Genomic DNA, 16,119 nt, shown 5'->3' with positions numbered 1-16,119 from the left:
TCTGCCCTCTCCGTGGAGAGGGTGGATACAGCAGGAGGACCGCCTGGGATACAGCCATAACCATAGGCTGTATCCCAGTTTTCCAGGCGGTCCTCCCGCTGTATCCACCCGCTGCATGGAGCGGGCAGACAGCGGGAATCTGATGCCGAGCGTTCGGGATCATACGAACCCAAACTTCGGCAGATTCGGACCATCCCTAAAAGGGGTAGTGCGGCGCTAAACATTTATTCACAAAATAACACACATTACAAAGTTATACAACTTTGTAATGTATGTTATGTATGTGAATGGCCCAGAACTGTGGTGCGTTATACTCACCGCATTCTCGTTGACCCCCGGCCACCATCTTGTGACAATGACGACAGTTATGCTCAGCCAATCGCGGCTGAGCAGCTGATGACGCAGCACAGGGGGGGCCGGCATGTGCCCCGGGTGCCCTCCCTTTAATCCGGCTCTGCTGCTTACGTCCCTCGGGCGACGTCACAGTGTACATCGCTTTCCATCTCGCCCAGAAGGGCGTGATTACAGCGCTGCAACCTGCCTAGGACCATGACTACATGGAGGAGCCACAGCCCAGATGACTACTTGCACGGAATTAGCATACAGCGTGGGTCTTTATAAATATAAGATTCCAAATTAATTGAGCAGGGAACACAAGTTACTGTGGTACCTGTAGGTGCTTGGAAAGCATGCTGGGTTACGTACCAGGACGTTTCCTTAGCTTTTGGTTTAAGAGCTCACAGTTTTTCAAAATTGTGACTTGGTTTAAGAGCATTGCTTTGGTTTAACCCCTTAAGGACCGGGCCTGAAATGGCCTTAAGGACCGGAGTAAATTTTATGAATATGACCAGTGTCACTTTATTCATTAATCACTTCGGGATGCTTTTACCTATCCGGCTGATTCTGAGATTGTTTTCTCGTGACATATTGTACTTCACATTTCTAGTAAATTGGAGTCGATACTTATAACAAATCTTAATGAAAAAAAACAAAATAGCGTGAAAAATTGTGAAAAAATGCATTTTTCCAACTTTAAAACTTTTTTGCGTATACAGAAAGTGGTTATATCACATAAATTATATATTAAATAGCATTAGCAACATGTCTACTTTATGTTGGCGGCATTTATTAAACTATCTTTCATTTTTTTTAAACAATAGAAAGCGTAAAACATTAGCAGCAAATTTCCAAATTTTCGGTAAAATTTCAAAATCAGATATTTTTAGGGACCTGTTCAGGTTTAAAGTGTATTTGAGGGGACTGTGTGTTACAAAGCCCCACAAAGCACCCCATTTCAGAAACTGCACCCCCCACACTCTGCAAAAGCATATCCAGAAAGTGTTTTAACCCTTTAGGGGAGTCACAGAAATAAAAGCTAAGTGTGTAAGAAATATGAAAATTTTAATTTTCTGTGCAGAGATTTTATTGTAATCCAATATTTTTCATAATTATGAACCTATTACCAGAGAAATGCACCCCAATAATTATTGCCCCGTTTCTGCAGTTTATAGAAATACCCCATATGTGTCCCTATTGCGCTATTTGACACAACCACAAGCCTCAGATACAAAGGAGCGCCTCAGTGCATTTCAATGGCTCCGTTATATTTGGTCATTTCTGACTGTACCACTTCAGGTTGGCAGAGGCTCTGGGGTGCCAAAACCTAAAAAACACCCCTAAAGGGACACCATTTAGAAAACTACACCCCTCAAGGAATGTAACAAGGGGTGCGGTGAGCATTTGGACCCCACAGGTGCTTCACAGATTTTCCAAACAATGTGGCGTGAAAAAAGACAAAAGTATTTTTTACACTAAAACGTTGTTCTAGCCTTCAATTTTTCATTTTCACAAAGGGATAAAAGGAAAAAAAAGACACAAAATGTGTAGCGCAGTTTCTCCCGAGTACAGAAATACCCCACATGTGGACATAAAGTGCCAAGCGGGCGCAGGACGAGCCTCCGAAGGGAAGGAGCGTTTGGAAGCTGGATTTCACTGGAATGGATTTCAAGGGCCACGTCGCATTTACAGAGCCCTCGTGCTGCCAAAACACTGGAAACCCCCCACAAGTGACCCCATTCTGGAAACTGCACCCCTCAGGGAATCTAACAAGGGGTGCAGTGAGCATATGGACCCCACTGGTGACGGGCGCAAATGTGGAACAATGTGACGTGAAAGTGAAAAATTTCATTTTTTCACTTTCACGGCACAAATGTGCCCGTCATCAAGGGGTCCATTTGCTCACTACACCCCTTGTTAGATTCCTTGAGGGGTGTAGTTTCCATAATGGGGTCACTTGTGGGGGGTTTCCACTGTCTTGGCAGCACAAGGGCTCTGTAAATGCGACATGGCGTTCATAATCCATTCTAGCCAAATCCAACCTCCAAAATCCAAATGACCCTCCTTCCCTTCGAAGGCTTACCCTGCGCCCACATGGCACTTTATGTCCACATGTGGGGGATTTACGGACTCGGGGGAAATTGCTCTACACATTTTGTGTTTTTTTTTCTCTTTTAACCCCTTGTGAAAATGATAAATTCAAGGCTAGACCAACATTATAGTGTAAAAAATTTAATATTTCATTTTCACGCCACATTGTTCCACATTTGTGCCCGTCACCAGTGGGGTCCATATGCTCATTACACCCCTTGTTACATTCCTTGTGGGGTGTAGTTTCCATAATGGGGTCACTTGTGGGGGGTTTCAACTGTCTTGGCAACACAGGGGCCTTTTAAATGCAACATGGCCCCTCGAAATCCAATCCAGCCAAATCCAGCCTCAAAAAACCAAATGGCGCTCCTTCCCTTTGGAGGCTTACCCTGCGTCCGCATGGCGCTTTATGTCCACATGTGGGGTATTTCCGTAGTAAGGAGAAATTGCGCTACACATTTAGTGTTTTTTTTACCTTTTAGCCCCTTGTGAAAATGAAAAAATCATGACAAGATTAATGATTTAAAGTAAAAATTTAAAAAAAAATTACACTAAATGTTGGTCTAGCCTTGATTTTTTTCCATTTCCACAAGGGGTTAAAAAAGAAAATAAACGCAAAACGTGTAGGGTAATTTCCCCTGAGTACGAAAATACCCCACATGTGGACATAATGTGCCATATGGGCACAGGGCAAGCCACCAAAGGGACAGAGCGCCATTTAGAGGCTGGAATGGAGGATGGAGGCCATGTCGCAATTACAAAGCTCCTGTGCTGCCAGGTCAGTAGAAACCCCCGACAAGTGACCCCATTCTGGAAATTACACCCCATAAGGAATCTAACGAGGAGTGCAGTGAGCATATGGACCCCACTGGTGACGGGCACATGTGTAGAACATGTGCCGTGAAAATAAAAAATAGATTGTTAGATTCCTTATGGGGTGTAATTTCCAGAATGGGGTTACTTGTGGGGGGTTTCTACTGCCCTGGCAGCACAGAGGCTTTGTAATTGCATCATGGCCTCCTCTAATGGGAATGGTGGCCATACCTACTAAGCTGGGGAAAAGGGACAATTCTAATTTATTTGGGGGTATTAGGCCAATTATTAGTTTATAAGGTTGAAAATGACAGGTGTCCATCAAATTCAACCTGTGTTGATCCAGAGGAAGGCAAAAACCCCTCGTGAGGCAGACGACAGTAGCCTCATCACTGGGAAAAATTCCTTCCCGACTCCATAATGGCGATCAGAATAATCCCTGGATCAACGTGACCCCTGAAATAGGAATAAGGGACAGAATTTAGATAATGTAGAACCCCAATGACGTGTGGTACGCCTTGAAGCGATCCAGTTTGCAGAGGCCGGGGCGATCAGGACAGGTGTCACACTGGAAAATGGCGTCCTTCCTGATCCCCCTGTTACGCCACACTCTGCACTTCTTCTGGGGTCTCCCGTTCTCCAGTGTGGGGGACGTCACCTGGAAAATGTTGTCCTGGTGCGATACGGGGTCCGCTCCATGGCTGCTAAATATTAGGGCTCTATTACTGCTTCTGATATTTTTGTATCGCGCCGCAAGCTACAGTAGCTCAGGCAGCGAGGGACCGGAAGAGGGGGTGCTGGTATAAAAGTTATCCCCGTACAGGTGGTAACCTTTATCCAGCAGTGGGAAGATCAGTTCCCGGACGATCTTCCCACTTGTTCCGAGGATGGGGGGGGAGGGGGCATCTGGGGGCTGCATTCAGGTGTCCCTTCCTTCATACATTCTAAGGGTACGTGCACACTGCGGAATGGCGAAGGATAACCCTTCGTGCATTCCGCAGTTGGCACCCGCTGGCTGACTGATGCAGGCGCGCGTCTCCGTCCGTGTCATAGACTCCATTCTATGCACGGGCGGATTCCGCTCTCTGTCCCACGTATTCATTTTTTGGACGGACGATGGAATCCACCCATGCATAACATGGAGTCTATGACACGGGCGGAGACACGCGCCCGCATCAGTCCGCCGGTGGGTGCCAGCTGCGGAATGCACAAAGAGTTATCCTTCGCCATTCCGCAGTGTGCACGTACCCTAAATCTGTAAGTGTACCCTGAGGTACGCTCACAGAGTTAGTAGAATTTTATGCCATACCGTCATCACTTATTGGGACGGTACTGGCGGAAAAGACGTGTCCGGGTGGCAGCGTACGCTATGCTACCCCCAGATACGTCATTGGAGGATGAGGATGAATGGAGGAACGAAGGATCCCCCCATTTATCCTCACTGGCTGTTTCGGTGTCGGAGGCAATAATAACGTATTCCTCTGACGCCGAAAACACGCCGGGGGCCACTTTTATATGGAGATTGGTATATGGGGTATGTAGTGGTGTAGTGTCAAACTTTATTCAATGTAGTGTGGTGTAATGTAGTGTTTTTTACGTGTTTTTTTACAGTAAGTATATAAAAAAAAAAACTATGCCAAAAATGGTGTTGCTGATAAATGCCGCACTTATGTGCGGCACTTATCAGCAGACCGTGGCAGTAGGATATAGAAAAAAAACACCCTACGCCAAAAAGGAGGAGTTGCTGATTAGCAGTGCACTTTCGTGCGATGCTGATCAACACTCAGCGGCAATAGGGTGCAGAAAATAGAAAAAAAAAATTTGAAAAAAAAACTAAAAAACTTTATTACATACTGAACATCCCTGTAGCTGCTAATAAGTGTATTACACATATCAGCTGCTAGAGGGCAGCAGAGCGGAAAATCCCAAAAACCCGACGCTGGAGCCGAAAATAGCCGAACGTGACGTCACAGAAGAAGCCGAAGACCCGAACGAGAACACGAGGACGCCGCGAACCCGGAAGACGCCGATCAGGACCCCGGGACAGGTGAGTAATGTACGAATACCTGCTCTGGACCCCTCAGCTACCTAGCTGTGGGGTCCAGAGCAGGTATTTATAACTTTTGGGGACTTTGATCGCCGTGAACGGCCAGCCGATAGCGGCCGGCCATTCACGGCGATCGGGCCGGTGGCACCTGGCCACCATTACTTTTTACAGTATGGCGGTCGGTGCCGTCCTCGGACGATCGCCGCTATTGGCTGATCTGAACTGATAAGCCAATAGCGGCGATCGTCGGCATGGGGGGGGGGGTTAATAACCCCCCGTGCCGACAGGGAGAGATGGCCTGCAGTGTATTTCTGCAGGCCATCTCTCCCGATCGCATGCGGCCGGTCCGTGGCGCCCTCTTAAAGGACCCGCGTACCGGTACGTCATGGGTCCTTAAGTGACAGTGATCCATGACGTACCGGTACGACATGGGTCCTTAAGAGGTTAAGAGCTCCTGTACTGGTTAAGAGCGCGAGTGGAGCAGAGGCATGGCCTGCATAGCAGGGTCTATAGCACTGTACTCTGACCCAGAAAGTCTCCCTTACCTTCCAAATCATAGCAGATCTACTTCAGGCTAGGGCTTGGATCAGGGGACAGGACTGTGGAGGCAATCTCTTCATAGCTGTAACCCCTCTCTCCCTGGACAGAGAGTGCTGCATGTATGTGCCCACATATGTCCTGCTTCATGCTCTCTGCAGTCTCTGTCAGTCCTTGTGTTTCCCATCCTCTCCATTACTGTATAGTAACTTATAATATCACATATTCTGCTGTTTCTGTATGTTTCATTTGTTTTACATGTTGTTCAGAATAGTAAATCATTATTTTTGGGGTGTGGAACCAATTGTCTGCATTTCTATGATTTCTTATGGGAAAAACGCAGCATAAACAGTATATCCCATGTAAGATAATATCAGATAAAGTCCTTATTGTGGGGCTGAACTTCAAAGATAAAAGATGCTTGATCATAATATGTGTGTGGAGATAAGAAGAAAAAAAAATTTAATTCAAAAAGTTCTTTACTTTATTCCAATATCAGTGTTAGAGAATACAGCGTGCTGTGTGGTGTTACAGATAGAAAATACAGCTTGCTGTGTGGTGTTACAGGTAGAGAATACAGCATGCTGTGTGGTGTTACAGGTAGAGAATACAGTGTGCTGTGTGGTGTTACAGGTAGAGAATACAATGTGCTGTGTGGTGTTACAGTTAGAGAATACAATGTGCTGTGTGGTGTTACAGGTAGAGAATACAGCGTGCTGTGTGGTGTTACAGGTAGAGAATACAGTGTGCTGTGTGGTGTTACAGGTAGAGAATACAGTGTGCTGTGTGGTGTTACAGGTAGAGAATACAGTGTGCTGTGTGGTGTTACAGGTAGAGAATACAGCGTGCTGTGTGGTGTTACAGGTAGAGAATACAGTGTGCTGTGTGAGTGGGAACACAATAAAATTATAAAGTACTGCAAATAATTCAGTAACACAATAAAAAACTGCAATGTGTGAACACAGCTTAGATGTTCTGCAACAGATTTGGGGGGGAATGGGCAGGGTGGAGGACTGTGATGAACAGCTGAGGGAAAGCATTTCATTCTGGAACCTGTAGTACTGAGCAACTGTTTAATCAGGAAGTACAGCCACACACTGTTAGCAGACTGCTGACTTCAATGGCCCGCCCCTCCCGCTGTGCATGTAATAGCACAGGCAGCGAGCAGGGAACAAGTGGGAAACTCGCTTCCCCCTTATTATCGTGCCATGTGATGTGTCCAGCTTTTTTTTTATTCTTCCCCCGCTGCAGGGTGGCACATATACTTACCAATCTCGATCAGTGTCCTACAGCGCTGCACACATCCCGCTGGCGGTGATGTCACGGCTCTTCTGACCCATCTTCTTTCTACAGGTCTATTGATGGAGGGAAGTCAGGGTCTCCAATGCATCTATATGAGATCGCTCTCATAGAGATGCACTGGAGACCCTGACTTCCATCCTCCTGAGCTGCAGAGCTGAAGCTGAAGAGGTCACATGGGCGCCTGCTGGATCCGAGTGGTGCTGTAGAACTGGAAGGAATTGGGCGGGAAAACGCCTGCTAGATCTGGGGCAATAAAATGTATTGTTACGGGCCGCACTTTTCCCTGTGTAAACAAGAGATGTGCGGCCAATAACAATGGTTGAATACCAGTGACAAGTTGAAGCATGAAACTGTTCATTGGTAAGCTTAAAGGGGTACTCCAGGCTGGGGTTATTTTTATTGTATGGCCAGGAAAGGGGGTGGATATAGAGGCCCTTGGTCACTTACCACCCCGGTTCCAGCGCCAGGTCCCGGATCGCGCTGCCCTGTTCTCTGGCTGCCGCTTCCTGGTCCGAGCTGCGGCTTGAGACGTGACGTCACACCTCGGCCGCTGAATGGCTGAGCTGCCTTATGACGTCACTTCTCAAGCCGCAGCTCAGACAAGGAAGGGTCAGCCTGACCGGAGAACAGGGCAGCGCAATCCGGGAACCAGGGAGGTAAGTCACCAGCGGCTTCTATATCCACCCCCTCCCCAGCCATACACTGAAAATAACCCCAGCCCGGAGTACCTCTTTGAAGCAAATTTACCATTAGATACATTCGCTTTAAGTGGTACACACGCATAGGACAGCGCTGGCAAGCCAGGGCCACTGTCCTTCTTTGAAGCTTTTTACCCCCACCCCACCAAACTAATGTTTCAATTTGGTGAGGGATCTAACAGACCCTTAGGTGGAAAATATTTTGTCAGAAAAAGAAATGCCATCAGGACTTTTTATTCAATTTATTTCCCTGGAGTACTCCATCTGAGGTAAAACATTTTCTATAGTCTGAACTTTAAAATGGATTTGTTTTTTATGCCGAGCTACAGCAGATCTATGGTTAAAACATTGTCCACATTCTGAACATAAAAATGGCTTCTCCCCAGTATGGATTACCTGATGATTAACAAGATCATGCTTCTGGCTAAAACATTTACCACATTCTGCACAGGGAAAAAGCTTCTCCCCTGTGTGAGTTCTCAGATGTTTAATAAGACTTGATTTCCGTGTGAAGTATTTTCCACACTCAGAACATGAAAATGGTTTCTCCTCTGTGTGAATTTTATGAGGTGTAAAAAGATCTAGTTCTTGCGTAAAAGGTTTCCTGCATTCAGAACTTGAAAATTGATTTTCCCCTGTGTGAATTTTCCTATGTCTAAGAAGAGCTGATTTCTGTGCAAAATGCCTCCCACACTCTGAACAAAAATATGGCTTCTCCCCTGTGTGAATTCTTTGATGTATAACTAGCTCTGATCTCTGTTGAAAACCTCTCTCGCATTCGGAACATGAAAATGGCTTCTCCCCTCTGTGCCTTCTTTGGTGAACAATGAGATCTTGTTTCTGGCGAAAACATTTCCCACATTCTGTACATGAAAATGGTCTCTCATCTCTGTGAATTTTTTCATGGGCATGAAGACTAGATTTCCTTTTAAACTGTTTCCCACATTCAGAACATGAAAATGGCCTTACATCTGTGTGAATTCTTTCGTGAACAGAAAGAATAGATTTCCTTTTAAAATGTTTCCCACATTCTGAACATGAGAATGGCTTCTCTCCTGTGTGAATTCTTTCATGCGCAGAGAGGTTAGATTTCTTTGTAAAACATTTGCCACATTCTGAACATGAAAATGGCCTCTCACCTCTGTGAATTTTTTCATGCATGACTAGAGAAGATTTCTTTGTAAAATATTTCCCACATTCGGAACATGAAAATACTTTATGTCCTTGATCTTCTGTACTTTGTATGACAATCTGTAACTGAGTAGATGTAGGATCTTTGTGAATACCAGGATCTCTGCTGTGATGGTCTGAGGGTATATTTGTGGTGAGAAATGCTCTGGGATGTTCTTCACGATTGTCTTCTGCGATCTTGTTATATGTTACTTCGTAATCCGGAGATAAAAGGTTATTTCCCACAAGGTTGTTGGTGCAGTCATCTGTGGGTTATAGAAACAATTTCATCTATTGTAAAACATACATGAAGCTTCCTATCGAATGTCAAAATATGCACTAAAATACAACTTTAGGCTATGTTCCCACTAAGTAATAATATCGGTGGAAGGCGCCAGTCTCTTTAAATAGACGGCTGCTAAGGGAATGTTCACACAACGAAAGTTTTGAATTAATCACAGCCGTTGTTGCCACCTCCCACCCTTTTTTTAAATCAAATCGATTTGCCCAGAGCACTACATCTGAGGTAGAACATTTACTACAGTCTGAATATTGAAATGGCATTGTTTCTTAAGCTAAACAAGACTTAATCTATGGGTATAACATTTGCCACATTCTGAGCATTAAAAAGGCTTCTCTCTTGTATGAATCACCTGATGATTAACAACATCAGACTTTTGGCTAAAACATTTTCCACATTTTGGACATGAAGACGACTTCTCCCCTGTGTGAGTTTTCTGATGTTCGGTAAGAAACTATTTTCTTGTAAAACATTTCCCACAATCAGAGCATGAATATGGCTTCTCCTCTGTGTGAGTTTGCTGATGTAATACAAGAACTGATTTCTGGGTAAAATATTTTCCACATTAAGAACATGAAACTGGCTTCTCCCCTGTATATAAGAAGTGATTTCCTAAACATTTGTCACATTGTAGACATGAATATGGCTTTCAGGTCCACATTCTCTCTCTATGGGGCTACTGAACCCCATATATGTGACCTAATTTCTTTACTTGAAGTGATAGTCCAGTATTCAAAACCTGAACTTGACTACTTAATAGACATGAGCGAACCTGGAGCATGCTCGAGTCCATCCGAACCCGAACGTTCTGCATTGGATTAGCGGTGGCTGCTGAACTTGGATAAAGCCCTAAGGCTATGTGGAAATCATGGATATAGTCATTGGCTGCATCCACATTTTCCAGACAACCTTAGAGCTTTATCCAAGTTCAGCAGCCACTGCTAATCAAATGCCGAATGTTCGGGATCGGATCGGATCGACTCGAACCCGGTTCGCTCATCTCTACTACTTAACCATTGCAAGGTAAATCTTTACAGTATGTTCCTACATAATCGCTCACATTGAAGCGGCACTATCAGCAGGTTCTTCCCAGAGAACCTGCTGATATGCCGCAGTAGCTGGGTCCCCCAGGAGCAGATTGCTGTTAGTAAGGTTCCTCTGCTTCCCCGCACTGTTTAGTCAATTGCTAATCGCTCTTATGCAAATTCCTTGCTTAAGAGCATTTGGGGCGCTGCTGGCAGGCTCCGAGCACCGCCACGTCCCGCCCACTATGCTGGACAGCGCCGCCGCAGGGAAGCTGTCCCGCCCGCCCAACCCGCCCCCTCCATTGCTGCTCACTATGCTTATGCATAGTGGGCGGCCTTGAGCGACCCTCACCGCCCACCCCCTCCATTGCCTCTCACTATGCTTATGCATAGTGCTCGGCCCTGAGCGACCCCCTCTGTCCGTCCAGCCCGCCCCCTCCATCGCCGCTCAGCTGACAGCCAATCAGGAGCCCAGGAAAGTATGCTGCTCATTGCCACAGTTTGCAGATAGCAGCAGTGTGATCGACGCTGGGAGCCTGGGCTGAGCTTTACCATCCACCTCAGCCCAGGCTCCCAGCGCCAATCACACTGCTGCTTTCTGCAAACTGTGACTATGAACAGCATACTTTCCTGGGCTCCTGATCGGCTGTCAGCTGAGCGGCAATGGAAGGGGCGGGCTTGGCGGTTGGAGGGGGTCGCTCAGGGCTGCCCACTATGCATAAGCATAGTGAGCGGTGATTGATGGGGCGGGTTCGGCGGTCGGAGGGGGTCGCTCAGGGCCGCCCACTATGCATAAGCATAGTGAGCGGCAATGGAGGGGGTGGGCTTTTAGCTTCCCTGCGGCGGCGCCGCACAGCATAGTGGGCGGGATGCAGCGGTGCTCAGCAGTGCTCGGAGACTGCCAGCAACTCCCCAAATGCTCTTAAGCAAGGATTTTGCATAAGAGCAATTAGCAATTTACTAAACAGTGCGGGGGAGCAGAGGAACCTTACTAAAAGCAATCTGCTCCTGGGGGACCCAGCTACTGCGGCATATCAGCAGGTTCTCTGGGAAGAACCTGCTGATAGTGGTGCTTTAAATTCATAGCTTATAACGTGAGGTTCAGCAGTAAGGGAGCATAGTTTAAAATGTACAATAGGGTGGAGACTTGTTCTCCAGCAGACAAGGAAATACAGGAGGAGAAAAGTCTGCAACAAGGCAGGAAGGAAACTGTAGTCTGCTATCCACTTGGGCTGATGTTAAAGCCAAGCCCATTCTTGCTGCATAGAGAAAGGAGCCAATGAGTTTGTGTGTAGTGACTAGAGATGAGTGAATCTACAGTAGGAAGGAAGTGAAGTGCTTCGTTCCTATCTGTATTTTGCTCATCAGGCTGCAGGCATTGAAGTCTGCTCCGCTCCTTCCCGGGTGCTGGGAAAAGATGGGTCCAGTCCTGGGAAACATTTTTCCTGGAACTAGATCCATCTTTTCCCAGCACCTGGGGAGGAGCGGCAGGGAGCAGAGCAGGCTTCAATGCCTGCAGCCTGATGAGCAGAATACAGACAGGAACAAAGTATTTCATTTTGTTCCTACTGTAGATTTGCTCATCTCTAGTAATTACCATTAAACCGTATTTCTCATTTAAATGACAAAATATCCCTTTAGTGGTGACCACTCACCGGTGCTGATATCTGTAGGAATTTCCTCCTCCTTACACAGCTCGGCTACTGTCACATATGTCTCGTCTTCCTCTATGTCTTCAACTTTCATATCATTCAGATTTGTTACCTTATTCACAACAAATAGACAGTAGAATAAGAGTTTGTTGGTCTGTGTTGCAGGGCTGGTTCTCTCCTCTTCCTTCTCACTCATCCCCCTAGGCCCCTCCCCCTCCATAGGTTATATAATAGAGACAGCAAACCTATCTTCACTTTGCTTTTCTGTAATGTAGACAACTTTGTCTGATAATGCACAGATAAGGATTATGGGGGGGAGGCAGCTTGTGAGTACTGAAGGAAGCTTTTTTGCCTAATAAAACCTATTACAGAGTTTCTTATAAGTGTTTGTACTATTGAATTCAGCAAACTTGTTTGAAATGACAGGTACGCTTTAACTCATAAATGTAAATTAGAACACATAAGTGCAAGAACATAATACAATACCATTATACTAATATTTAAAATTCCTAAATTGTACCACTTACTAGTAATGACAGTATTAAGCTTATGATGGCAGAACCTGCGTGGACATATTACATGTTAAGGAGGTTATCCATGTGTTTAACAAAGCTTTAACAGGGTACAGAAGCTCGGTACCAGCATGGGATCATGGGATCAGAAACAGGGTACCAGCATGGGATCAGTGAGGTGAGAAATACTCATGTGATCCACGTACAACCCTTGGAAGGGATATTTCACTTTCAAACATGTATAGCATATCCTCAGAATATGGCATAAATGTTTCATTGGGAACTTCACCGTTATAAAGACCAAGGGACCATGTAGTAGCCAGAAGCTACGTCACCAGGTGAGACTAAGGTCCGTGTACCAGAGGTGCGACCCCATCCTCTTGATACAGTTTAAAATCGCAGGGACTAAACCAGGGCCGTATTTAGAGCTGCTGCTGCCCTAGGCACTAAACCTGAAGACGCCCCATCTTGGGGAGCATGGATGAGAGTGGTTTCGGAATTGCGTTTTTCATGTTTTTTGACTGCTTAAAACATAAACAAATTTCCGCAGTGAATCAATGATTAAAGCCATCTGCATATTGTCGGCTGGAGCTATCACCCACCAATGTGGTGAGAATTCCTTCAATCACATTTACCACCGCCACACCAGACCTGACCAATACCTCCATAATGTGACTGGATAACACCGCCATACCATACCTGACCAATACCTCCATAATGTGACTGGATAACACCGCCATACCATACCTGACCAATACCTCCATACACGACCATACCAGACCTGAAGAATTCCACCATACCCTGCCCCCTTCTCCTTCAAAAAGACACCAGATTTACTGGGAAGTCTGAACGGGAGGTAGGAGATTAAAAAAAAATCAAAACAAAAAAAAGTTGTTTCCCTTCCCCTTCTCCCTAGTGCTGCCCCCCTGAAAAGTGCTGCCCTAGGCACCAGACCACAGGTGCCTAGTGGTAAAAATGGCACTGGACTAAACACGATCGTATACAAGATTTACTAATTCCATCTACCTGATAATTCTGTGGGATATTCTGATTTTCCTCTGGATAGTCCTCAGAATATAGAAGACTTGAATATCTCTTTGTGGTTTCTTTCTTACTGGATTCATCTGTTGAAGAGACGCACATAGTGACGGAATACAATGGCCTCGATTGATCAGCAGCTAATGCTAACATTTTAGATTAAAATGACTAAAACCATGCAAAAGTTTACAGTATATTTTGTGATTTTTTTTTCTCAAGTACTAAAGTAAAGCAGGTGGAAATTTCTATCAAGGTTCTGGACAGTTTTGAAGGGGGTCATCTGATTGCCGCACGCATTCCAACTGGAACGCTTAGTGCCTAGCATAAACCTCTTTTTTTATTTATGTGTTTCTTCTTCTATTTCTTTACAGTTAAAGGGGTACTCCAGTGGGAAAAAAATCTTTCATATCAACTTGTGTCAGAAAGTTATACAGATTTGTAATTCACTTCTATTTAAAAATCTCGAGTCTTCCAGTACTTATCAGCTGCTGTATGTCCTGCAGGAATCAGCATTTTCTTTCCAGTCTGACACGTCCGTGACAGGAACTGACCAAAGCAGGAACGGTTTCCTATAGGAATTTGCTATTGCTTTGGACACTTCCTGACATGGACAGAGGTGGCAGCAGAGAGAACTGTGTCAGATTGGAAAGAAAACACCACTTCCTCCAGGACATACAGTAGCTTATAAGTACGGGAAGACTTGAGATTTTTAAATAGAAGTAGAATACAAATCTATATAACTTTCTGGCACCACTTGATTTGAAAGAAATTTTTGTTTGTTAGAGTACCCCTTTAAGGACAAGGAAGGGATCCTCTTACCTGAAAATATTAGAGTCTCCTGATGATTCTTTATAATAATGTCCTCATACTGATTCTTGTGTCTTTTTAAATACTCCCACTCCTCTATGGAGAAATATATAGTCACATCCTCACACCGCACAGGTACCTGATAAATAGAGTGATACAAACAAGAAATAACTAAATGACTTTTCCGTAGTGTAATTGGCAAATAGCTGATTGCATAGCTGCAGTTTTTTTAGATTATAAAAAAGAGAATAACAATTTGCGCCTTACATAGGACAGAAATGGGTTGTTATCATTCAGTTTCTTTCTTAATATACTGAAAGCTGGAAGGCCCCTTCTCTTTTTAAAGGGGTATTCCCCCAAAAATTATTTTTGCATTAATACGTTGCCCACCCGTAGCTTTCCATCTTTCCAATATCAAGTTATTATGGATTCTGCTTAGTTTTGCTGTTATCTAGATGCGTTCACCCCCACGGATTGCATAGAATCATCAGATCTCAGTCCAACCCGACACGCTCCCTGCTCCTGGCCCCGACCCTCCGAGACGGCATCACGTGTCCTTAGTCTCTTCAATGGGGTGGGTTAGCGCGTCTAACCCAGCACACTGAAGTGAGGGAGGACACTGACACCTGCAGCTGATCTCTGTATGCGTCTCTGACAGCAACCCCCCCTCACTGTGTAACCTTATTCACCCAACCCCCCTGATCTCACCCCACTGTGTGCTCCCCCTCGCCCTGGAGCTCACCAGCAATATGTATCCCCCCCCACCAGGAGCGTACCCACAGTCTGTGCCCCCGAGCTAACCGAGCTTACCCGGTGGCCGCCCGCGTGCAGAATACCCCCCCATCCACCCCCACGTGGCCCCCCCGCAGCGCTACGGAGCCTACCCTCAGTCTGTTAACGCCCCCACACCGGGCGGCTCACCCAGTGGCCGCCAGCGGCGCTCCTTTCTGTGCAGCCTCCCCCAGGTGTCCCGATGTCCGCCCGTGCCCCTGTTCTGTAACATCGCCATCCCCGCCTGCTACATCGCCATCTCAGCTCTGCTACATCTCCATCCCCGCTCTGCTACATCGCCATCTCAGCTCTGCTACATCGCCATCCCCACTCTGCTACATCGCCATCTCAGCTCTACTACATCGCCATCCCCGCTCTGCTACATCGTCATCTCAGCTCTGCTACATCGCCATCTTAGCTCTGCTACATCGCCATCTCAGCTCTGCTACATCGCCATCTCCGCTCTGCTACATTGCCATCTCAGCTCTGCTACATCGCCATCGCCTCTCTGCTACATCATCATCATCAGACAGAAGCATTGCATGATGGGAAATGTAGTTTCCTATCTTGGATATAGACCATCTTTTAGAAAAATGTATAACTTGGGAACGGCAGCAGCTAGAAAGTCAGGAGATGGCTCAAAATACTCATGGGGACTTGGTGAGTAAGAACAGCTAGGTTTGGAGGCATTTAATTTTTTTAGCTCTTGGGGGGAATACCCCTTTAACCCCTCAAATACTTCAAGCAACATGGACAAAAACATCAAAGAAGTTAAAAGGGCAGAAAGCAGCTGCCAATGATGGTGCAGGCACAGTTCTGAGTCCCTACCATGATGTACACATACAACATTTATACATGCATGTTATATTTTGTAAAGGGAAGAATGATTCAAGAATTAAAGGGGAACTCCGTCCAAATCTAAAAATCTGGTGCAGGCAGGGGGTGGGGGAAGAACATCCATCCCACCCACCCCAGTCATTGACTGGCTGAGTGGGCATTTCTGAGTCGGGATGTGACAA

The 16,119-nt window shown here is 45.8% G+C and overlaps 1 pseudogene; it reads right to left on the bottom strand.

Moving 5' to 3' along the window:
* Positions 1–8,061: 8,061 nt before the first annotated feature.
* LOC138798919 (zinc finger protein 84-like) lies at positions 8,062–15,338 on the bottom strand (annotated as a pseudogene).
* Positions 15,339–16,119: the final 781 nt, after the last annotated feature.

Source organism: Dendropsophus ebraccatus, chromosome 8 (genome assembly GCF_027789765.1).
Source record: "Dendropsophus ebraccatus isolate aDenEbr1 chromosome 8, aDenEbr1.pat, whole genome shotgun sequence".
NCBI classification, from domain to species: domain Eukaryota; kingdom Metazoa; phylum Chordata; class Amphibia; order Anura; family Hylidae; genus Dendropsophus; species Dendropsophus ebraccatus.
The sequence above is the reverse complement of the archived record's forward strand: the minus strand, read 5'-3'. Positions and strand labels throughout refer to the sequence as shown.